The following is a 25,643-nucleotide window of genomic DNA, read 5'->3' on the forward strand; positions in this document are numbered from 1 at the left end:
GGGCGGGGCCGGCCGCGCCCCCGGGAGCCGCCCGACGGCCCCGCCGGAGCCGACGCTCGCCGAGGGTCGCCGCATCCAGCCAACAACCTCCTCCCCCCGGCGCCTCCTTGGCTGAGCATCATGGAGGCCATTCGGCACCGGTGGCTGCGTCCGGCTCCGAGGACTGGACTCTCCAGCTGCGGTGTCCTCTTGCGCTGCTGCTCGCCCCCAAATCTGCCGCTGGCAGGTGGGGAGACATCGCTCCTGTGTGGACGATCTTGCGCGTTTTAGCAGCACTTTAACCAGCTGCGGCCACGACCTGCAGGGGGGTGGTCTGCTGGTGTGCAGTCCACATCCACAAAGCAGGCAGGATTCACGCTGTACAACTGGGTTGTCCCGAATTTGTCTGTTCCCGGTAGTCTTGCAGCATGATTGGTTTCCTTTACTGGCATATGAGACTTTAAAAATGCCAAAGTTTTATTTTTCTAGCTTGTCCTGACTTAACTGGAATACCCCAGTAATAGTTTACATACTGTCATAAGCCAGCATCAACTTCACCCAAAGGTTTATCATTCGTTGCTCTAAAAATAGAAGGGTTAACAAAGTTTGGCTACCTATGGACCCATGTTCCACATCCTTTTCCTACCAATCCACTCCACAGGTTCCAGTAGTTACTGCTTTCCACATGCACTAGCAAAATGGAGATGGTTCTCGGCAGTGTGGTTCCTCACGTGTGCTGAGGATTAGCCAACTGGTCAAACAGTCACACCATCTTCCATCTGGAGAGGACACTGATTAGCAGCCTCATTTTCCTGACTGCTGGTTTTCGCCATGACACGTAGTATTTCTGGGTCCTTTATGTTGAATTGGGCTGAAACTGTGAAAAGGGTTCAAAATTAGCCTGAGAGCAAAGAGGTGGATAGCAAACGCAATACCATTTCCTTAAGAGAACAAGATAAAAATGCAGTCTGTAGTGATCCCAGCTCACATGTATTTTCTATCATTAGGCATTAGTATGCTTGCCTTGAACTTCCCACTCTTGGGCTTTCCTTTGTAGATTTAATTTTTGAGGGTACAGTAAGGCTTTCAAGAATTCATTATCATTTTTTGGTGTAAGTAAGCACAAAGTCAGCGCTAAAATTCTTATCATACATAGCTTTATGACTTCCTTTCAACAGAAAAAGCTTTACACAGAATTTTGCTATGTGATCTTAGCCTACCAAGATTAAAGCAGCTGTGGAATGTATCTAGCCTTCAAATACTGTGCCTTATTTACCTCAGAAAGGTTTTGTATGGAACAGAAATGTTTCCAAGGCTCAGAAGGGAGTCTTCCAGAGACCAAATGACCAAACTGTTTCACTTCAACTTATCTAGGCATAGCCATAGAAAGCTGCTTCATGTGTCACAGAGGAGATTTTAAGTACCCACATTTATCTAGGATCCTAATATTTGACTCTGTTACCTAGAATTTGGTTCATACTCTGCGTGTATATATATAAATCTAGCCTAGCATAGAGCTATATTACCTTAACACAACTTTAGGTGTATTTGGCTAATAGTTTGAGACTACACGATCTTTTCTGAAAAAACAAAAAGCAAAACCAAATCATGGTCAGAAGTTGGTTTTTCACCTAATTTTTATTTATTTCTTATAGAAGGGGAAGAGTTCCTTCCTGGTACTGGCTATTTTTGCTGAGGTATTTATTTTTTTGCAGAAAAAGAAACATGCTTTGTTCTGCTATGCCCTCAGAATACAATGTAACCTAATTTTATAGCAAGTTTGTATAAAACAAATTATATATGGAACATAAGCGGAATTGAACTCCTTCAATAAATCACAGCAAACATGCTGTGAAAACACTGCACTTTTTTTTCCTATTACTTTCTCTTTTTTCAGCTTTTTCCACTTTGTTCATAGGGTTTCCCCCTGAGAACTTGCTGAAATTTTTTTTTCTTCCTATGCAGATTAAACAATAGTAGGCATGTTCATGAGCCATGGCATTTCTTTCTAGTGTGACCTGTTGAAGTGGCCTTCCATCCCAATCCACATTTTGCAGATGTGCTTCTAAATATTATTTTTCCTCCTCCACTGCATTCCCAGACCCTTTTCCTCTTCCTTCTTTTAGCCTATCCTATTTGCCCACTAACTTCCCATACTTTCCTCATGGTTTTCTAATCAGCCTCCCCTGTCCTTGCCCTTCACAATTAATAGGAGATATGCTGCTGCTTCCTGAAGATATGCTGTTGGCTGAAGACAGCTCTTCCAGCCAACAGTAATGCTAATCTTCATAAACTCATTTTCACATATTGTGGACTAAGCTATGCTGGCCAATGGATACACTGATATGACTGAGATGCTCTTGGCAGCGAGTCTTTGCCTTTGCTCCCCAGTTTCCAGGCTTAGCTTTTTGCCCCTTGGACCAGCTCTGATCTCGGGAGACTGTGCCTCTTAATCTATGGGTTTTTTTTCTCATTCTGATCTTGCATTTGCCTTTTTTCCCTTTGACTAACATATTTTTTTCTTTTAAAACCACATCAAGTCTACTATAAAACTCAACCAAAAGAAATTACTGCAGTTTTAAAGCTGTTTAAGTGTTCCTTGCATGCTGGGAGCAAAAGTGATGTGAAATGTGCTATAGAAGGATGCTGGTGAGGGTCTTGTTTTCTTTCCCCCAGAAATGCTCATGGTCCAAACTGTTTCTTAGCTGTCAATGGCTGTGTGCAGTTACATAACTATCTCTGTCCTCTTTTTAGCCATTAGTCTCCTTCTTTGCCTTTGGGTTTCTTTTATTTTTTTAATGATCCCATGAAAATGTTAGTAACAGAGGAGTTTCCTATTTTCCATGTGTCTTCCTCCTATTTTATTTGCATTTGCCAGTGGGGCCAAAGAAATGAAGTGATTTCTTTAGAAGTTTATTTGAAAAAGCTGTGCCAAAATATGCTGTTCTGCTTTATTTTGTGGCCTTATGAAAATTATGCAGCATTTTATGAAGATTTAAATTTTAATGTGAGATTCTCAAGAATGTTCCGTTTGCAAACCTAGGCAGATATCTAAGCACACGAACATTCAATATGGTAATCAGAGAAAATTATTTTATCAAAAATGACTATTTAGGCATTTATTTAGTTGCTGCAAAGTCAGTTTATTACGCAGGCACACCCAGAGTGCTCTGCCAAGCCAAGCCTTAACTGTTAGCTCTCCACACCTTTTCTAAGCCATTATTTACCAACCTTTACAAGTGTGCACTTAATTCCAAGCCAGTAAATATCTGGCCTTCTTCAAATCCTCAGTCATTTCTGTCCTTGTTCAGGGGCTCAGATACACTAATTTGAAAGCTGACATTATGCTTCTTGTTTAAAGTGGTGCAGAAATTGAGCTGTGTCCCTCTAGAATCTTGCCATGAGGTCAGCTGGAGACAGATTCATCAGGAAGATCAAACCACAATGGAAGATGTGAACCCCCACAGTGAAAACAGATTCTGCTTTCTGCTTTTTAGGCCAAGGCCACACATGTAACTCCAAAAAAAGGCTTGAGCTTTCCTATTAACGGGAACAAGCATGTCATGTATGTGTCACATAGGTATTGGTTTTACATCAAGGAAGAAGACAAGTATTTTGCCCCTGCGAAACCAAGTATAAGGGACTACTGTTCTCAGTTTATCTGCTCCCCCTATCATGTTTTGTTTCATGGATGGAAAATCCTGTGCCCAGGTCCTCACTTCTGGCTTGCTTTCTCAGGGGTATGGAAAATCTCTGGCCACATCTGAATTAGCAAAATGAACAGGACTAAAATGAAATGCCAGAGCACTGGTTGTGCATAGTCCATGAAGTAGTTTAATGCCAACCAGGCTTCACCAAAACAATAGGTGCCAGACTGTGGCTGAGGAGCTAGCATAGGAGAAACTCAAGCCCTAATAGGCAGATTCCCATTGGTCTGGTTTTAGGAACAATTGGCTAAAACTCTTTCATGGTTGCGAGATGTGCTGGGCTAGTCAGCCGCAGTGTAGCAGAAAATGAACCCTGGACCTTTTTGTTCGCTGGTAGAGACATGGCCTTGACCCCACAATGAGTTCAGTGAGAGGAGGGGAAGCGGAGAAGGAGGGGAGCAAGGGAGTGTCCACTATGAGGGCTCCCTTTTTAAGAGCCAGCTTTAAAAATGAGACTCCTAACTTAGTGGTTTCTGCTCTGGATTTCTTCTGTATTTTACATAATTAAAGAATAAGTTAGTAGGGGGAAAATAAAGACTCAGGTCTCCTTGTGTCTAGCTGATTACCCAAAGTGGTAGTTTTGACCAAGTTTTTAAATGTTTGTTCTATTTCTGATTTCAGGATTCAGGGTCACTTCAAACAGAAAGGTTTCAGAATGCTTCTCTTCAGAATAATTAGAGAGTGGAGGTCATGGCACTTTTTAAAAAGGGGAAGTAATATGGAGCTTTTCATATAATGCTCATCAACAGCAACAGCAAACAGTCTGAGGCAGGATAAGGGATTTATGGTGAAGCTGAATTAGTGCACAAGATCTTCACACATAAACAATTACTTCGAAAATGACAACAGTCATGTTCAAATACTGTTTTAGGAATTCAGGGACGTGGACTTGGTTAACCATTACTATTTAATGCTTTTTAAATCAATATGTGTAGCCTTTAAGAGTAATGACCATAAGAAAATGTTAACATTAGGAATAAATTTTACGTTATGGCTGAGACTGATCTGTGGGCTTTATTGCATTACACTGGATGTGGTTTTCATCAGCTGAAACTGTCTGACTCCTTAGAGCAGCTTGATTTAAGGAGTTTGAATTAGTTTTCTTTGTGAACTGTAGGCTCAAAAAATTGAATTGTTAGCTGGTAGAAAAAAATTACAGAACATTTTTGAAAGTGTACAGTGGTGAAGAAAGGAAATGATTACTTGGAGTTGGGGGCGTAGAGTGAGAAAGTGCCTGCCTCATGCATCTGTGGGTGGAAAGGCACAGTTGGCTTATACATTTACTTTGTTTCTTCATCTACCATTGCTCCAATCACAAGAACTAATTACAGTCAGTCAGGTCAGCATTTCCCTATTCTATTGAATATTGAAAAACCAAGCAGAGAAGTTAACATGATTTAGAAAGAGCTTCTCTGCATTTCCACTGGACTAGAATAATATGCAACTAGAATAATAATGTCCAAGCCTTCATTTGCAGCATCACTCTTATTGTTACTCATGAATTTTAAGAATTAAACATTAATTGATAAGCAAGGCTTAAACTACTTAAAAATATTGTCTCAAAAGATTTTGTTTCACTCCTGGCTTACCTCTGCCACTTCAGTTTCAGTCAATCAGAATTCACCCATAGGTTAATTGCAGAAATAAACCACATTGCTAAAGAGTGAACTGATTGAAAGTGACACTGATTCAAATGGACACTGCTTTGATACAGGAGAGTCTTTCTTCATATTTCCCATACCCTTTTAAATAAATAAATAAATAAGACAATGGAAATAAAAGCATGGCTTTTTAATAAATTTTGAAGGTTTTTTCTGACTAAAAGTCAGTATAGTTTAAGTCCCATTGTACTTGCTATCAGAAGAAATTTGGAAAATTAGGCAGAGTCCAAGTTAAAATATGAGTGGGGAAGTAAGCATTGAAGGGAAATCCTCATAAATCCTACTTTTTTATACTTGTAAAAAACCAAGAAATGCAAAAAAAAAAAAAAAAAAAAAACCATGACAGATAACAGAGAGAAATAAAAATTTCAGAGAAAAAGAAAGGCTCTTTGGCCAAAGTAAAAGCTGAGCTAGGAAGTGGAGAATCAGCTTTCTGTGGAAACAGAAAGATCTCACAACTTTTTCCAACAGATTCTGCAGTATAAATAACAAAGGCATGTCTGAGGCTCAAAATCAAGGGAACAAATTGGTTAGCTACAGAATGGTGGCAGAGGCAAAGATTCTCCAAGCAATCAAGGAAGAAATACTGATGATGAAAAGGAGGGCAGAGAAACTGGAGCGTCAAAAATTTGACAGTCACTGAAGGACCAGCTATGTGAGTAGCAGTAATATTTAGCTGGTTAATGAAGCCACTGAAGAGAAGACTCCATGCCAGAGCTAGGTGGACATGGAGGAAGAAGGAAGGCAGGACTGACACTCAGCAGCTGAAAAGTTCAGTGATGAGCTGTGAATATATTAAAGACATCTAGGTGTCTGACATTTTTCTCTGTCAGGAACAGAACACCGGCATGAACTGACTGAGACTCTGAAGTTATTAGGCTTAGTGATTTTGGCTAAATTAGTTGGTAGAAAAACTCCGCTGCAGGCACTGGAGGTATCAAAGAAATTATTCTGGACCTCCAGTGCTACAATTTATGTAGACCAACATGTAATTAAGTAGCCAAGCATGTACCTTCTAGTTTTAAATATTGTCCTTTTCCCAAGCAGTTTATTTGTACTTCAGCAACATATCCTTAATGTAGGGAGCTGAAAGTTGCCATTTTTGTGTGTTTCTTTAAGTGCCATGCTTCAATTTTCATGTGATAAAGTATCCCTTTCCTAATCCTAGCTCATTATTTTTTCAAAACACATGGACCCAAGTATGCCATTCCTCTCTTATTACCAAGAGATGAAAATGGAAGTGACACCAATCAATGGGGAGAATTTTCCACCCTTATATATAAGACTAATTTTTCATACTGGGCAATTTTACCCAATGAGTAAATGTGGAAGAATCAAAATGTGAGTAATTTTGATGAAAGCACACTTATATATAATTTTCAGGTTATTTGTTAGCAGTGTCTTCTTGTGACCCAAATTAAAGTAAGAGTTGCAGGTGACCCAACAGAAACAGAAGAATGATCATTTCCTGTGGCCCAGTTTAATGAATGCATTACCTTTAAACCTAGATTTCTGCATTGGGAACAATAACATACCAATGCTGTCCAATGAAATCAGCCTCAATTGTCATGACCTTTCGTTTACTTAACCTTTTGCTTCCATCGTTAATTATATATGTTTTATAGTTAGTGTAGAGGGCATGATCATTAGCAAAACCTATCAAGCTTGCTTTCTTCAGAAGAAAGAGGAAAAGCTAACAAACAAGCCTGGAAAGAAGTAAAGGGATAAAGCATTCATGAGAGAGGTGAAAACTGGACTGATAAACTCTCCAGTGGCAACACACAAAGCAAGTAGTGGATAAGACATTCTTGAAAAAAGCAGAGATATTTGCCACCATTAGCATGGTTTGTATTTGTTTTGGTTTTTCCTTGCATAGTCACGGGTTTCACTAATAAAAGATTATAAACTGACAATCCTCTGAAATTAAGTGACAGTCATCTGGACTAACTGCATATTTAAAATGTATGACCTGGTTTAGAGCTTGCAGTTCCCTTCTTACCCTTTCAAACATGCTGATATTCTTCATTGTTTCAGAACCTGCCATATATAGAAATCAAGGATTTTGCCTTTCCCAGCTTCTCTTCAAATATTGTTTCTAGAAAAAAACTAAAAACACTGCAAATAACTCTTCCAAAATCTTGGTCTCTACCAAGTTTCTTTGAACCTACAGGACTCTATATAAAGATTCAGTTTCACTTTTGAAAGGGGATTTGCTAAGACAAAGATTTTATTTCCTTGCATTACTTAGCTTTCCTGGGCAATGGAAGACCCTTGAAGGCATTTGATGCTTGCAACAATCTTGTTTGAAGAACAGTCCATTTTAGGAGCATACCCCAGGATTGACAGGAATTGTAAATTTGAAATGAATTCTACAAAAAGGGACAGACATGAAGAAAATACCCCCAAAAAATACCCCTTTTCTCTTTAAAAGTCATGGTAGCTTTGATGTGGATTTTTGCAGAGAGAGAGTTGAGTTGCTTTACACTTTCTATGAGACAAAACCCAGAAAGAACCTGCACAAAGACTAACAACTGTCTTAGAGAAATAAGAGGCTTTTAAAAGATGAATTTCATAAATGAGTTATAAAGGCATTTTCCCTGCTCAAGTGCAAAACTGCAAGGAGTGATTGATGGATCAGATAGTCACAGTGCCATTCAGTGGGACCTGGATGGGCTGGAGCAATGGGTTGAGAGGCATCCCCTAAGTTCAAGTAGGAGAAGACATAAGTTTTGCATTTAGGAAAGAACAATTCCATGCACCAGCAAATGTTGGAGGCTGCCTAGCTGGAAAGCATCATGGCAGTAAATGAGATGGGGGTTCTGGCTGACGTCAAACTGAGCAGGAAAGCAGGAAAGATAAGCTGGAGTGAGTCCTGCATTGGGCCATATAGGTGATTCAGAGATTAGAGCATCTGCCACGTGAGAAGAGGCCGAGAGAGCTGGAATTGTTTAGCCTGAAGAACAGAAGGCTCAGGAGGAACCTGATCAATGAATATAACAAATACCTAATGGGAGAAGGAGAGAATACAGAGCCAAGTTCTTCTCGGTGATGCTCAGTGAAAACAAAAGAGGCAATGGACACAAGCAGAAATATTGGGAATTCCATTTAAACACACTTTGAAGATGATCAAATGCTGACATAGGTTGTCCAGAGAGGTTGTGGAATCTCCATCCTTAAAGATAATTAAATTTTGACTGGACCCAGCCCTGAACACCCTGCTGTAGGCAACATTACTTTGAGCAGAGGAGGGTTGGATGATCTCCAGAGGTTCCTTCCTCAATGACTCTTTGATTCTGTGACCTGTGAAATAAGGCAAGCCATGTACAAGATATCATATTAATTATGGTAAAAAATGCTAACCTAGGTGAAACTTATATCTGCAATTCAGCTGGAGCTGTACAGAACTGCATGCGCTCACTTGGGTGGAACAGCTTGCAAGATCAGTGCTCATGTAAGGCCATGTCAAAATGAAGGACATTGAAAAAACTGTAGCTCTTAACTTAGGACATGAACTCAGCTGGTCAAATACTTGGGTAATTCCAAGTAGAATTTGTTACAGTTGAATATGATATGATAAGTGCATTGTGTAAATTGGAGGTGGTCAACTAAGAAATAAATTGCCTGCTGAATCCAGACAATGGCTTTAGACAGGTCTCTAAATGTATTTTTGGGAGCAGAGGTAACAAGTGTGGCATCTTGTTCTCTGTCTCTCAGTTAAAAAATAAAGGAAAATTGGAAAATCCTTTGTTTTCTGAGCATCTGCAATGTGCAGACCAGAGAGTTTTCCAAAAAGTGATTGTTGTGGAATGTGAAATCTTTCCTTCCTCAAATCTGCTCACATAAAACAGTAATGCACTGTATATTGTGGCATGAAGATCTGATTTTATCACCAGGAAATGCACTCATCAGCTATGGGCACAGAGAAAGTGAGTTGAAGGACTAATTGGCTCCATGTCTTTCTCTGCCTCTTGGCCAGTTGACTTGGGGTAGCCAAGGTCTGTATTATTAAACTCTCTAAATTTCAAATAGTGGCTAAGTACAACCCTATAATTGGAAATGGTGCCTCCTCTTTCTAACTTGCAAGTTATGCCCCACATTCCTGAGGAAAAAAACCTAATTGGTTCAGTGTTTATGCAGATGAGTAAGTTCCTGTGTTCAGACCCATCTTCTGTCACTGTTTAGTTTACTACTGTATGTGCATCTGTATGTTTTTCATCCCAGTACCTGAAAGCCTCATAGCCATTAATGAATTTTATTTCTTTTGACAACCATGAAAGAAATGGAAGTGTTCTCCTAATTTTACAGACAGGAAACATAAACTAAAATAATTTATTTTCTTGTTATTGCTGATGGCTATATGATTGAGTTGAAAAGCGAGCTGCTATAACTTCAATTTCAGCTTAGTAGCCTATTCATTAGACTATTTTTCTTATAAAATAAAACCTTAAAAATTTAAGCAAATTGAATTTGATTATACAAACATAGAGGTTAATTAGGCCATTATCAAAGCTGAAACAACTGAACTTTTAAAGATTTACTATAGATCACAGAGATCTGAGTAAATAAAACATCAGCTTTGAAGGCTTCTCTGAGAAAACATCTGAGAATGTTATGTGTAGAATGTTATACTTAAGGAAGTGTTCCGCTTTGCATTAAGTCAAAGGGAATCACAGATCTGATAAAATAAGCACAAGTTTCCACAGCTTTCATCACCTTTCAGTTAAAAAAAATGTGTGTATGTATGTTTACATTTTTTGTTGTAACTTCTACACCACTGATTTACTAAGTCAACATACAGTAGCTATTTGAGATATTCTCGGATTATGATCTGATTTGAGGTAAATCCCCCTAACCATACAATATGAATTTAAAAGAATTGTAAAATTTACAGTGCACTAAACACAAACATAGCAAACACAAGATGTCTTACTAGAACAGGAATGAACACCACTGTAATTACATGAAATAAATATCCTACATCAAGGAAATTGGGGCAAATATTTAACCAGTTTTGAAGTAAAATGTAATTTTGAAAAAAGGAAAGTATTCCAAAGTTATAGATAAGGTGTAATATAATAGATACATATATATTTACTTACTAAAATTAAGTAAATTAATTACCCAAAGTTCACCTCAAATAATTGTTCATTGGGAGTTTTTCATGACAGCAATTCAAGAGTCTTTGAATGACTGAAGAATTTTTTTTATGGCTTAAGAAATTGTTTTCTATTTATTGGTTACTGGTTGAATATTATAATGAGGCGAGGTCAGCACTCTCCTGATTGTACATGTTATGCAGTGTATGAGTGCTACTTGTTACTTAGCATACTTCCAGTGAGTTATTTTTGGTACTTACAAAAATATTAACCTCACTCTAAGGATATAGAAATTAAGGCTAATTTGTACAATGGAGTTTGGGAAATCTAATCTGCCTGCTAAAAATTCTTTCTCTGATGGGAATAAGATTCCCTCATTTTCCATTTTTACAGCACAAGAATGAAAACATCTCTTAAAAGACTTTAGAGAAAAGAATTTTCCACAAAATTTGTTAACCACAATTCTCATTGCCTTTCTAAAAAAATAACTACCAATCTGAGGAAGAGACAGAAAGCCTAGACAACTGTCTGCCTCATGCCCTTTCCTTAATATAGGTGACAAATGGGATTCATGCGCTTCAGCTTGCTGACATGCTACATATGTTACTTAAAAGTAAGTAGTTGAACACTTAGAGGAAAATTAAATGCAAACCAAACCACAAGGAATTTTCTGTAACTTCTTATTATAGATATATATAGATATAGATACAGAACACTTTCTTATAGCATTCATAGCCTTTTCTGGGTTTGGATAACTAATTCTCCTTAAAAATCCCTGTGCCATTCAACTATAAACTGACACTTATAAGGGGAGACAAGCCTCATTCAGCTCTGTAGAACCATCCTATTGTGCTTAGCCAGACCTGCGAACATGTAAATAAACAGATACGCTAACACAGCTGGAAGTCTGAAGTAAAAAAGGATTACTTTTTTTCTTTCTTTTTTTGAGGGGGTTTTTTTTTTTTTTTTTTTTTTTTTTTTTTTTTTTTTTTTTTTTTTTTTTTTTGTTTTTATGTTTGAATAATCAGTCAGCAACTTTGAGGGGGTAAATAGCAAGAATGAAGAAAGGAGGAGATAAGGCATCTGCCCCTTCATTATCTCTATGGTCAGAAAAAAAAAAAGAGACTGCTAAAAACAGAAGAGAATTTCAACTGAACCTGCATCATCCTGCACTGATTCACCCTCCGGGCTCTGTCTGTGAAAGCTGAACTGTAGCCATGCAAGTATAAACTTTCGTTTACTGAAAGGCACCTAGAGTTTAAAAAGTGAGTGAAACAAGCAGAGAATAGGTGAATTAGGTTATGTGGAGTGAATTCTTTTTCTTGCTTGCTTTTTTCCTACCTGACATGTCTTTTTTAAGGATTCATGCAAATAGAGAGGAAAAAAATCTTCAGTAAAGAGCTTGCAATTCAAAATAAGAATGAAGATTGATAAGAAGGTATCAGAAGTCAATGAGTTAACAGTAGCTACAGCATACCAGTAATCCAACTGTTGTCATATTTTCTGCAGGCGTTACGGAAGAAATATAAAGAACCTACTTGAAAAGGGATAATGGAATAGCTGGGCAGTTGAGAGCTTTTGATAAGTGCAAGGAACAGTACAGGAAGGATCACAAAGTTGTGTTTTTTTTGGTTTTAATGATTTTAACAAATAGACTGATTGGAGACAGGAACTGACATCTTGCTAACAAATGACTTCATCACCACAAATTGAGTTCAGTGGGAAGCGGTATGTGGAATGTTGGTTGGAGATGTGGCAGCACTGCCCCCTCCCAGAGCTGGCTGTCCTGTCACCTGCACTCTCCTGCATGAATGCTCCTGCTGAATCCCTATTGACACAGACGAAAGTAGACTGGGAGCAAATAAAAATCTTATAAACGAAGCTGCTCTTTCGTTTCTCTTTGCTCCCCTATTTCAAGGCACTCCTGACATTGTCCATATTTTGTGTAAATATATACAAAAGATATAAATCTCACTGTCCCTTCTCTTGAGAGACTCCATTGAACAATGCTGCTATTCTCTACATCTTCCAAAATGTCTACCCCAGACTCAGCAAGTGAAGAGCCATCCTTCGATATACTTGATGAAATTAAATAATCTTTTATCCCTTTCCTACTTATATTTTGTTTCAAATGAACTTGGACACTCCTTCTACCAGCTTGCACTGGTACTAAGGAAATAAGTCTGTTCTTTGAAAAACCAGCAGGACACTATGTAAGTGATATGCAAACAACATAGAGGCTGCTAATAAATTAATTTTGTCCAAAGAATTTTATCTAATCAGGAGAGATCTATCAGCAGACCAATTCTCCCGTCCTTTTGGAGTCTCAAACAAAATCATAATAGAGCATGAAGTAAATGAAACTTGGGACATACACATTTACTATGTGTATGAAAGACAACTAAGTAGTTAGAGGCAAACTTTCATGGAGTGAAGTACCATTGTTCTGCTTACTTCATGTGGCAAATGTGACCTACATTGCAGATTATGTCCTGACCTTTAGAGTACCACCACATCTGAACCTTTGGACAATTCAGTGCTCAGCTGAAGTACCTAAGGAAGGGCTGGGGGCTCTACTTTCTCTGTAAAAGAAAGACAGATATAGAGCAAGCTTCCAGAGAAGAGGATGATCTGGAGTAAAAAATGCCATCAGCCCTTCTCCCTAAAGACAACATTCCATTTATTACACTGATCAAAGTGAACTTAAATTATTTTTTCTTCAAAGAATTTTTTGTCCCGCTGTTCCCGAATAACTGTTTTACCTATCCATAAAATACTACAGGAATTAGGCTTTCCAACTACCAAATTGTCAATGTCAACAGGAAAGGAATTGATTGTGATTGTGACCAACAATCTATGTCATAACTGTGAAATTGCTTTCTTGTCCTTTTTAAAACATTACATTTTTGCATACTCTGGAACTGGTCATCTGCTCCCCTTCATAAAAAAAAAACCAAACAACCAAACAAAAGCACTCCTCAACAATTTTTTGAACTTCAAAAGAGAAGGTTGGAGATTTGGTGAAATTTACTGATTTTTTTTTTCATTTGGTGTGGAATGTCACTTTCAAATTCACACCATCAAAACTCTCAAGCTTGTATCTTTCCCTGCATTACACTAGAAACAAGGCTTGTGCAGTTGGTCAGTTAAACTTTTGTTAATAGAACTGGATGAAAAGCAAGTTAAAAAAGATCAGACAGAAAAGGAAAAAAAAAAAATCAACCCGTGTTATTATCTCTGAACTTAAACCTACAAATTAGCTGGACTTATGTGGGAAAGTGTTGAAAAACGTGTCTTATATACCAAGAATAGGATAAGTTTTCTTCCTCAGCTGAATTGTGTCTCACCTCAATCCCCTTCCAAGAAACTCATATATCTACAAGGCACCTTGGAAGGCTTCTTACCTTGGTCTTTGAGGTACAAAAAGGACATGAAAAACTGTCCACAGACAGCTCTTTCCTGTCTGTGTGTTTGGGAGGATTCAGCTGTGCTATTGAGTTCATCACAAGCCTGTAGTGATGGCTACTGATTTATGCATCATGGACCATGAATGGAGGAGGAAACAGCATGTGCTCAAGGGAGATGCAAAGGAATTGGAAATTCAAGGTCTTTCAGATGTCAAGACAATATGCTCAGAAGTCTGCACATTTGCAAGACAGTGCTTGTCTTGCTGCCTTTTTGTATCTCTGTTAGTTTTCCTCTCAGGAAATGATGCCAGTTGCACTGTTTTCCACTGATCTCTGAATCAGCCAGCATTTCCACCTCACTGATGGTAAATTGCATTGTCCTCAGCACCAGTGGGCACATAATTTGGCACACACATGCATTTCTAATATGATTATATAAGGTATTAATATATAAATGAGCTCAAGGATGGAATAAACTGCAGAAGTAGCTTCCAGCATTATAAGGACAAGTTTAATGTAATATTTGGAAATCAAGATTTCATACAAGTATATTTAAGATGATCTTTTTCCCTTTAACAAGATTACTTTTTCCATCAAGGTATCTTCTACTAACATGTATCATACTGCAGTATTCCAGGATACTTCATTGTGGGCTGAGGCATCAGAAATTTTATGTATTTTTTCAAAAGAAAGTTGAGGCCATAAATCCTAGCCGACCAAGAGCTGGTCTAGATCTTTAACATGGTTGTGCTGGCAGCAATGTTCATTTAAACTTATATCCTACAGAGACAAAAATGTGTAAAAAATACAGAACTGCACAAGCTCATTTGGCAAATTCTTAGGCAGTTAGGAAGCTAAACGTCATGTCTTTCTCCTGTATGGCTTTTCATAGTGTAGTGTTTTTTGTCAGGCTCAAAAACATATCTACTTTGCCAGCATTTGAAAGAAAGAAGGAATAATATGAAGAAAAAAGAAGATGATGAACACATGGAGAAAAACAAGGCAATTTTTTTTTTTCTCACAGCCCAGCTTAAAGGTCTGTCAGGATATTAAGTAAAATTTGTGTGACTTTGTGTACTAGAACTTGCTATATTGATGCTCATTTTCCCATAATTCACTTATTAAGGGTCTCATTTAGCAGAAATTTGGTCAAGACCTACATAATGTCAACCTTTTTCAGTGTTGCTACTGAAGAGAATCATGAGCTTAGTCAGCCTGACTTCATTAATTTCTGAGACATAGTTGTGAGTAGAGACTTTGTTAGAGTATCTCTACTTCCTGTGAGACACTAATCTCCACAGGCAAAACTCACCTGGCACAGCTGCTGAAGCTATTTTTGTATATCCAAAGTTAATCCAGCTCTGAGCTAGAGTGATGATAATATATCCGTTTAACAACAGGCATGGAAACATTGTTCTTTTAAAACTATCCCTAGCATGTGTTCAACTGCACATCTTGGATATCTGGCAGACCAGTATCTGAGGAGTTGCTGCTATCATTCTTCCTCAAAGTTATTTCACTTCAACAGGCCAAAGAGCCAAAGCAAAAAGTTTTTCATATAGGACCAATTTGGGTTTTCATTAATGCTTAAACTCAAGTTAATGGACATTAATTAATTAGGATGATTATATTATAGACTGGACAAAACAGAAGAAATATTTTAGTAATTTGAATGCAAAGCCCAGCATCCCAGTCTCAAGCAATAATCAATGTGTTTTGCTAAAGTGAATGTAAAACATATAGTGATGCTTGGTATATTCTCCTGGTCTACTGGTATTTTAGAGACAAAGTTGTATCCAGGACTTGATGTTTAATAGCGTTTAGTGATTTTTTTTCCTAGGAACTTGTTTATACTTTGGGTTACCACTGTGTCCCGTGTCAATGAGTTCTGGTTTCCTTTGTGCTATCTGCAGTAATCCTTCCTTTTGTTTATATTTAAAATGCTGCCTGGAAATTTCACTCATGCTCATAATCACTTGGTATGCACCTTTTCTGTGCTATTCCTGACTTTACAGAGATCTATTATACATTCTTCCTCAGCCCCAACTCTGTCTTTGGTTGTTTAGAAACTCCTCAGATAAGAGCAGTTTCATAACTTTGTCCCTGACATATTTTTTCACTCTTCTGAGCTGGATGAGGAAGCAGAACTGCCTACAGTGTTCAGTGGTGCAATGGCATTTTCTACTTGTTCTTTCTTCTTCATTGATTTACCAAAGAAGATGGATCATGCTTCTCTGTGAATACCATGGAAGAGATGATGCCTGTGTGGAGGTAATGGGAGGGAGGCTTGACGTTCCTTCTACCATACTTAGCGTGGAACATCTGCTCTTCAAAATAAAAATGAATTCACATTTAATATATGAAGGAACTGGCTTATGAGTCAATTAATTAACAAACTAGTTAACTGATACAGCAGCCAGTAATGGCCCTTGTTTCTAAATGAGGGTGGCCATATGCATGCCCTATTGGAAATGGTTTCTGGCCTTGGACAGCTCCTTAGCTATGACTGGGAATTGCTTGGGAGAGGTGTGCCTGGGTGAGAATTTTCCAGGGGCTCCTTTAACAATTTAGCAATACAGACACTTCAGTTCCAATGACCAGCAACAGTCTTAAGTACAGATTTACTTGGTGAGAGAGAAGCATGGGGTGGATAAAATCGGCACTGTGGTGTACGTGTTGAGTGGGTGCGAGTCCTCTCAAATCTCTGACGTTGCTTCTCCGTGCATTTGCGCTGTATTTGGAGCAGAAGAAAAATGTTCAAAAATTAGATGAGTCCAGCTCTTTCCTTCTACAGTATACCTAAAATACCTAGGAGATATAATAGCATAAGAGAGTGATGCTTAGGAGTGAGCAGTGCTGAGGTCCTATTTATGTGGAATATATATTTTTAAAAGGAGATGATTCATGTTAATAAGCCATTAAGTATTTATAAGGTAATCCAGGCATCAAGATCAGGTGTTGCAGAGGGGAGCAGAGGATTTCCTCTGATTTAAGATTAGGAATAATCAGGATTAGATACGGACATTAAACCTTCGGAGCACACAAGTTCTGCAGAGTTAGCATATACAGAAATCACATTTGCTTAATAGCAGGTTAAATAATTTTAAACATAGATACCCATATATAAATCAGATCTTGCATGGGGATAGATACCTCCTCAGAAATTTTATTTAAATATTACATGAGGTATAATTTGTATGTAAGTAGATCAATATTAATTCCTTTATAGTTAGATTTTGATTCTCTTATTCACAAGGAAACTGATGTTCTGGCTATATATAGAAAACTGACCAAAAATATTATTCAACCCCTGTTCCAGTCTTATTGATGGTATTTTTTTGAAACACAAAGAAAAAATATAATATTTCTCTTGTATATATATAGCTGAGTGTAATTTGTAGTTTAATATGTTTAGATAATAATTTTTGTTCCTTGATTAATTATTCAGGTACAGTACAAAAATCAAAGTTTCAGGTTAAAATAGCTATTGTCTGCTCGTAGACAAAAAACTAGGTCATTGCAAGAACTGGAAACATCCCAGTGGTCTGTCAGATTCTATATTTTTATGTGTAGGTAATACAGTATACCATTAATGTGAGATCTGGCATGTCTTATTCTGGAACATCCTAATTTAAGTTTTGTCAGCTGTGAAACTTGCCAAGGGAGTAGAAGCCAAGCACAGTCTGTGGGTGCTAGGCTGTCTTAGCAACTTTTATGTGACAGCTCAGAAGTCTCTTGACCTCATGACCTAAATATCCTTGCATATGAACATGAAAGTTTTAAAACTCTAGTTTTCTGCTTTGTACATCTGGATGAGCTCCTCAGTGCACTATCCTGGTGCTCCATGCAGTCCTACAATTAATCCAGGATGGGTGGCATGAACAAGGGCTCTGCTAGTAGAGCCTTGTTCATGGGAAACTCGTTCCAGCCCCTGGAAGACAGTGGCAGTAAATTAAACTCCTCTGTAGTACTTGTCCCCCTGCAGCCTTCTGCTGCTGCTGTTTCCTGTGCATTCCTGTCAGCTTGTCCCACGTTCCTGCCAACACCATGAGTACTGTGCCTTTGCTCCGTGCTGCCAGGTGCCCTCTCTGGCACCCCACGCATGTTACAGGCACCAGAATGCTGGAGGGTGTCACTTTCCCTCGCTTCTGTAACTCAAGTTACAAAGAAACAATGTACCAGTAAACTTCACGCAATAGTCAGTGGCTGTGTGCCACTTTTTGGCTATGGCTGTGTTTTCTAGCACTTTGTAATAGCTGTTTTTATCATGGCTTCATTTTCCATAAGTTAATCTTTTTATACATACATTGCCTTCAGAAAAGCTGAGCTATAAGTATGGAGGGTTTGTCCAAAGCATACGAAATAGACAATTCATCTCACTGATTTCTCTGAGGTGGCCCCAAGGAGCACAGGGAGGGAAGTGAGTAACAGCCAAAGATAATAGCTCAGAGTGATGTAAACCATTCTACTTCTTGTCCTGCATATCCCTTCCTTTCTTCCCAGGCTTCACATCCCCTTCTTGCTCCAAGGAAGTTATGCAGATGATGATATAAGCAAGTGTGACAAGACTGGCTATTCTATGCAGTTATTTTTCCCAACTGTACATATGCCTTAGATGATTAACTCTTCACTTACAAAGTTGCTCTCAATTATAGAGCTGAATTGTTTGGCAACAGGCACAACCCAACGACACACTTTTCTGAAAAGTAATAGGTATTATAAGAAAGAAAAAATACTATAATAAGAAAAAGTAATGGTGTTGATATTAGTATCATTGTATACTTGTGTTCTGGTGTGCTTAAAGTTTGTCAGGTGTTTTGAAAGCAACAGAGCAGGAATGACCTTCCCTCTCAAATGTGGATATGTCAAATCATCCTTTAAAACTGACGTTTCTTTAACTATCTCCTGGCCCATGTCCCCTAGCCATGGTACCAAACAAAGAGCTACCTACAAGATACATCACCAAACTAAACTTCATCTGTTTTCTGGATCCAGAATCCCACAGGCCAGGTGCAGCTGCAAACCCAAGTGATCAGTTCCATGTGGCAAGGAGGACAAGGGAGGCCATAAGGTTCAGGAGCACCCAGAGGTATGTGCTGTAACCAACCCCAGCTACAGTTTTGCACCTCAACAAGTCCCTTGTTTCACAGGAACCTTGCCTTATGTCCAAATTCAGGGAGAAAAAAGGTGAATGACAAAGATGCTGAGAGGTCTGCAAATTTCAAAATCTAAGTATGGGTTTCATGCAGTACAGGAAAACATACACACACACACACACAAAAAAAAAAAAAAAAAAAAAAAAAAAAAAAAAAAAAAAGAAAAAGAAATCTGGAGAATCATCTTTTTAATAATTTTTTGGAAGCTAACCCAGGAAAACACTCCCAATCCTATCCTTCCATAGCCTTGCCACAAGCTTTTAAAAAGACACCTTATCTTATGGTACACAACATTCCCATTTGCTTGGCTGGCTCTTCAGGCACAGTCCTTACCCCCATCCTGCCCTCTGGAAAATGCTCTAGTGCAAAGAGAAAAATGAGACAGAAGACTGGTAACACTCACCAGGTCTGGGTTGGTTTGTTTTCTGTCTGTGTGTTTTTGGGAGGTCCCAAGAGACAGTGGAAGCTGTATGACTGTAGTGGTTATGGGTGGGCAAGTTTTTAAAATAAAAGTGGCAGAATAGAAGATAAGGAATGCAATGGGCAATCTTAGGAGTGCAGGGCAGGAAATGCATTCTGAATTAGTGTCTTGCCAGGGGGAAGGTATACATCCATCATCACCATCACTGTCAATGGTTAAAACTGACATTGAAAGAAGCATCCATCTATGACTGTCGTGGTTTAACCCCGGCCAGCAATCAAACCCTATGCAGCCGCTTGCTCACTCCTCCACCAGCAAGACTGGGGAGAAAATTGGAAGGGTGAAAGCCAGAGATCTTGGGGGTTGAGATGAAGACAGTTGAATAGAGAAAGAAAAAGCCAAGCACACAAGCTACTCATGGGCAGGCAGATGTTCAGCCATTTCCAGAAGAGCAGGGTCCCATCATGTGTAACAGTGACTTAGGAAGATAAAAATGCCACCACTCCAAACGTCCTCCCCCACTTTCCCTTTCTTCCTTCCACTTTATATACTGAGCATGATGTCATAGGGTCTGGAATATCCCTTTGGTCACTTTGGGTCACCTGTCCTGGCTGTGTCTCCTCCCAGTCTTCAATGTATCACCCCAGCTTCCTTTCCAGCATGGCAGCATGAAAAGCAGAAAAGGCCTTGGTACTGTTCAAACCCTGCTCAGCAATAACACCTCTATATTATCAATCCTGTGTTCAGCATAAATCCCAAACACAGCCCCATACCAGTTACTATGAAGAAAATTAACTCTACCTGTACTGAAACCAGCATGTTCCATACAATTCACATCATGCTTGGATCCCACACTATTTAATACAACCATATTAACCACCACCCCCCTTCCAATTCTTTGCTGTAACACACAGATATTTTATATATATTTTTAGCCTATGGACCACCCCTGCAAAATGTCCACACAATGTCCATAAAATGTCTGTTGAATTTATGCAGCCCACGACTTTGGGGTATCTGTTATGGTCACTCAGGACAGGAGAGATGGTGTATGCGGGGAGTTACTGTGCACCAAAGCCAGCTCAGGTCAGGTCACTGCTCCACTGCAACTGCCTCTTGTAAGGTTTCTCCTCCATTAGATTGGGTGGTTCCTGTTCCAGTAATTCCTGAAACATACACCTCAAATTATAGCTTAGAGCAGTTTAAAGGCGCATCCATTACAATCTCCACCCTTGGTCCCCTGTGGGACCACAAGTCCTACCAGGAAACTTGCTCCAGCATGGGCTTCTCACAGGGTCATGTCACATTCTCCTTCAGGCATCCACCTGCTCCAGCATGGGGTCCTCCACGGACTACATGTGTATCTCTGCTCTCTTGTGGACTGACTCACGCATCACAGTCCCTTCAACTCAAGTTCACAGTGGAGCTCCAGCCTGTCCAGCAGAGCAGCACAGAACACAGCAGCAACGCCTGGCCACCTGCCAGCCCAGGCGCATCGCCATGGCTCTTATCAAAATGTTCCCAGGCACAACAGAGTGAGGTGATAAGCAGTGCAGCAGCAGCGAAAGTGAAAAGCAGCCAATAACCAGCACAATACAGTCAAGCAGGCAAGCCCCATGGAAGCAAAGGAGCCTGCTCATTACTAGCTAAACAGCACTATCAGATGTAAATTCAGTCTGCTACATCCCCATCAAATCTACCATTATCTCAAAGTCTTTGAACCTCACATTGGGTGCCAAAATAGAACAGACATGGTTTAATGCCAGCCAGCAATCCAGCCCCATGCAGCCATTCACTCATTCCCTCACCAGAGACATCAGGCAGGGAATCTGAAGGGTAAAAGCCAGAGAACTCGTGGGTTGACATAAAGACAATTTAATAGGGAAAGCAAAAGCCAAGCATACAAGCAAAGAAAAACAAGGAACTGATTCACAGCTTCCCATGGGCAGGTATGTTCAGCCATTTCCAGAAGAGCGGGGCCCCATCTTACCTAACAGTGACTTGGGAAGACAAATGCCATCTCTTCAAATTTCCCCTTCCTCCTTCTTCCTTCCACTTTATATACTAAGCATAATGTCAATATGGTCTGGAATATCCCTTTGGTCACTTTGGTTCATCTGTCCTGGCTGTGTCTCCTCCCAGTCTCCCATGCACCCCAGCTTCCTTTCCAGCGTGGTAGCATGGAAAGCAGAAAATGTCTTGGCTCTGTGCAAGCCCAGCTCAGCAATAACAGGAACATTTCTGTATTATCCACCCTGTGCTCAGCACATATCCAAAACACAGCCCCATAAGAGTTGCAGTGAAGAAATTAACTCTGCCCCAGCTGGAACCAGCACAATAACTTTGTTTTAAAATGGTAAAACTACAAGAGAACATACTGAGAAGAGTGAGCAAGAGAATTAGGAACATTTCTGTATTATCAACCCTGTGCTCAGCACATAACCAAAACACAGACCCATAAGAGTTGCAGTGAAGAAATTAACTCTGCCCCAGCTGGAACCAGCACAATAACTTTGTTTTAAAATGGTAAAACTACAAGAGAACATACTGAGAAGAGTGAGCAAGAGAATAACATTTAAGAAACCAATTAAGCATCAGGTAAGGAAAGAAAACTCTCTTTTAATGGAATACAGTAACTCTATTAGCTGTCTTCAATGAAACTTGAGCTTGGGTTTTACTGACTAATGTAAAGATACCCATGAAACCAAGTGCTTCATGGGCTTCTAGTGTAAGAGCTGGGGTGCTACACTACTTAGTCTTTTGACATGAACAAGCTCTTTAAATGATGAATTCTAATAGAGTGTGTTTATAGGTATTGAAAAATATAAATATTGTTGTCTGACTAATCTGAAAATCGATTTTTTTTTCTGTTGGAAGCATTGGTCTTTCTGCAGAAATTATTTATGTTAGATATATTTTTAGATAAGTTCTGAAATTTCATTGTCTTGCTGACATTTTGCATCGGTCCAGTGGTCCTCATTATAAAATAATTGATGAGCACTAAATCAATGTAAGTTAACTTCTGAGTCTATGATTCTGCATCCCTCGTGACTGTATTAGTGGGCAATATGTCTAGTTGCTTTCCAGAACCAAAAGTGCACAGAAATGAACTGATTATGTACCAAAAACCAGACAAGATTCCAGGCAAATTACAAAACATAAGTTGAGAGAAAAAAGAAAAAAACAGGTTTAACAGGTTCTCATCCTTTACCTTTTTACTTTTAATATTTGCAAAGGATTATTGTAAGTAAAGGATACTGTTATTATAAATTATGTATAAGGAAAAAGCTTTAACATCCCCAAACATTTTCCCTCCTAAATTTTGAAACATCCTACTATAGCCCATTCATTTTACAAAGCACAGAACAGATCTCAGCAAAACATGAATCATCTTTCCACCAGGCACACAAATAACCTACATTTGCAGCCATGCTTGTCCCAAATTGCAGGAGACTTTCAGCCACGGGATGCAGTTTCAGACTACTGGAGGCTCCACATGAGTGCATCATCTCCCTTCTTGCCCTGTATGAGTGCATTTGTTATGTCCCTGTTTTGGGATTACTATTAGGCAGTTGCAGAGTGGTGTCTCTGCTCTCTGTCATCTTCTCACCATCAAGAAAACCAGAGCCAAACACCACAGCACCTTTAATCTGCATATTAGGATGCCTGCTCTCATCAGAAATCAGAAGAAAATGCCCCAAGGGAGACTTGCAACCATCAAACAGTGCATTATGAAACCTGAAGATACAGAAGGTGAATTAAATTTTAATAAAGTAACTTTAGTAAAATTGCTTTCCGTTAATAGCAGGTATTGAAAAATATAAATATTGTTGTCTGACTAATCTGAAAATCGATTTTTTTTTCTGTTGGAAGCATTGGTCTTTCTGCAGAAATTATTTATGTTAGATATATTTTTAGATAAGTTCTGAAATTTCATTGTCTTGCTGACATTTTGCATCGGTCCAGTGGTCCTCATTATAAAATAATTGATGAGCACTAAATCAATGTAAGTTAACTTCTGAGTCTATGATTCTGCATCCCTCGTGACTGTATTAGTGGGCAATATGTCTAGTTGCTTTCCAGAACCAAAAGTGCACAGAAATGAACTGATTATGTACCAAAAACCAGACAAGATTCCAGGCAAATTACAAAACAGAAGTTGAGAGAAACAAGAAAAAAAACAGGTTTAACAGGTTCTCATCCTTTACCTTTTTACTTTTAATATTTGCAAAGGATTATTAAAGGATACTGTTATTATAAATTAAGTATAAGGAAAATTATACTTATTATACTTATAAATTATATACTTATTATAATTATACTTATAAATTAAGTATAAGGAAAAAGCTTTAACATCCCCAAACATTTTCCCTCCTAAATTTTGAAACATCCTACTATAGCCCATTCATTTTACAAAGCACAGAACAGATCTCAGCAAAACATGAATCATCTTTCCACCAGGCACACAAATAACCTACATTTGCAGCCATGCTTGTCCCAAATTGCAGGAGACTTTCAGCCACGGGATGCAGTTTCAGACTACTGGAGGCTCCACATGAGTGCATCATCTCCCTTCTTGCCCTGTATGAGTGCATTTGTTATGTCCCTGTTTTGGGATTACTATTAGGCAGTTGCAGAGCGGTGTCTCTGCTCTCTGTCATCTTCTCACCATCAAGAAAACCAGAGCCAAACACCACAGCACCTTTAATCTGCATATTAGGATGCCTGCTCTCATCAGAAATCAGAAGAAAATGCCCCAAGGGAGACTTGCAACCATCAAACAGTGCATTATGAAACCTGAAGATACAGAAGGTGAATTAAATTTTAATAAAGTAACTTTAGTAAAATTGCTTTCCGTTAATAGCTGAATGCCAAGAGTCGGTGAACTTCAGTTAAGTGGTTTGTAAGGCTGGAGGTGTGAGGTGCAGGGCTGGCTGACAGCCTTTATGAGGACCCCATAAGATGGCCAGTCTGCAGTGAGCCAGTGAAGGAACCAAAGATTCCAAGTTTAATTTTCTGGTAAGTGTTGTGGTGCCTTGGGATATTTCAGCTACAAGATGATTTGTAAGGGGTTTAATTGTGTTGTGGGCAACCTGTCTGTGATTGGTGAGGAAGCAAATGCTGCAGCTTGTCATTGGATCTCACAGTAAAGGAAGCAAAAGCAAATTTGGGTCAAAGCATATTTTGGTGTTTTGTCTGTATTTCTCAGAATCTGGGAAAGATCCTACTTGAAAATTGCCTTTTTTTTTCACAAGGTCTTTTTACAGATCCTGGATATCACTTCAACTTTTTTAGCACAACTGGAAGATTGTATGGACTGCAGAAATAAAGGGTTGAGCAGAGGCACAGAAGCAGACAGCAGTTTTGCTGCAGATCAGAGCACAGCAAAGCAGCACAGTGTGAACAACCAGCAGAAACAACAGGAGATTGTGATTGCAGGCAGAGCTAATGGCAAACCTGGTAAGCAAACAGGTAGCAAATGCGAGAACAATGCTGATATGAGTAGCAGGAGATAAATATAGTCCCACAAAAAAACCCCAATGTAGAGCACAGCAGTTTTGTCAGGGCTCAAATAGTGAACTATGGGGGAATGGATTGTAAAGTATCCCAGGAACAATGATCAATACTTGTCACTTGGATGTCTCCAAACCAGGACTGGAAATGGAAATTGGACTTTCTTATTATATTACAAATATTCAGGACTGTAGGATTGGAAAAACAAAAATTATTTGGAAATTAGGAAAACAAAAATAGCTTCACCAAATTTAAAAAAAAAGCTCAAAGTATGTGTAGTCTGGTGGAAGATGCTTAGAGAAAATATGTGGAAAAGGGCAAATGGGGAGGAACAAATCCCTGCTATGTCCTTCCTGTGAGTCCCCAGCAAAAGGGTTAAATCTTCTTGAAGAAACACATATGCACAGGGGCTATATTTGGATCTGATCGTTCATCTTCATGAATATGTTTAGGACTAGCAATATTATTCCTATATCACTGCCTCCACAAACATTTCAACAAGATCAATAGTTTTCCCCTGCCTCGTTATTATCAGAAAGGAGCCAATCAGAATAATCTACTGTCACTCATTAAGACTGACATCTTGTGGCTGCTTTTAGAATGACGCCTTCTGCCCGAATTTAGGAAAGATGGAATTTATCCCTTGGCTTAAACAGCTACTGTACATCCTCTTGATGTTACTGAGGATGTATTAGCCACACG

Source organism: Onychostruthus taczanowskii, unplaced genomic scaffold (genome assembly GCF_017590055.1).
Source record: "Onychostruthus taczanowskii isolate IOZ18803 unplaced genomic scaffold, ASM1759005v1 scaffold48, whole genome shotgun sequence".
In the NCBI taxonomy this organism is placed as follows: Eukaryota; Metazoa; Chordata; class Aves; order Passeriformes; family Passeridae; genus Onychostruthus; species Onychostruthus taczanowskii.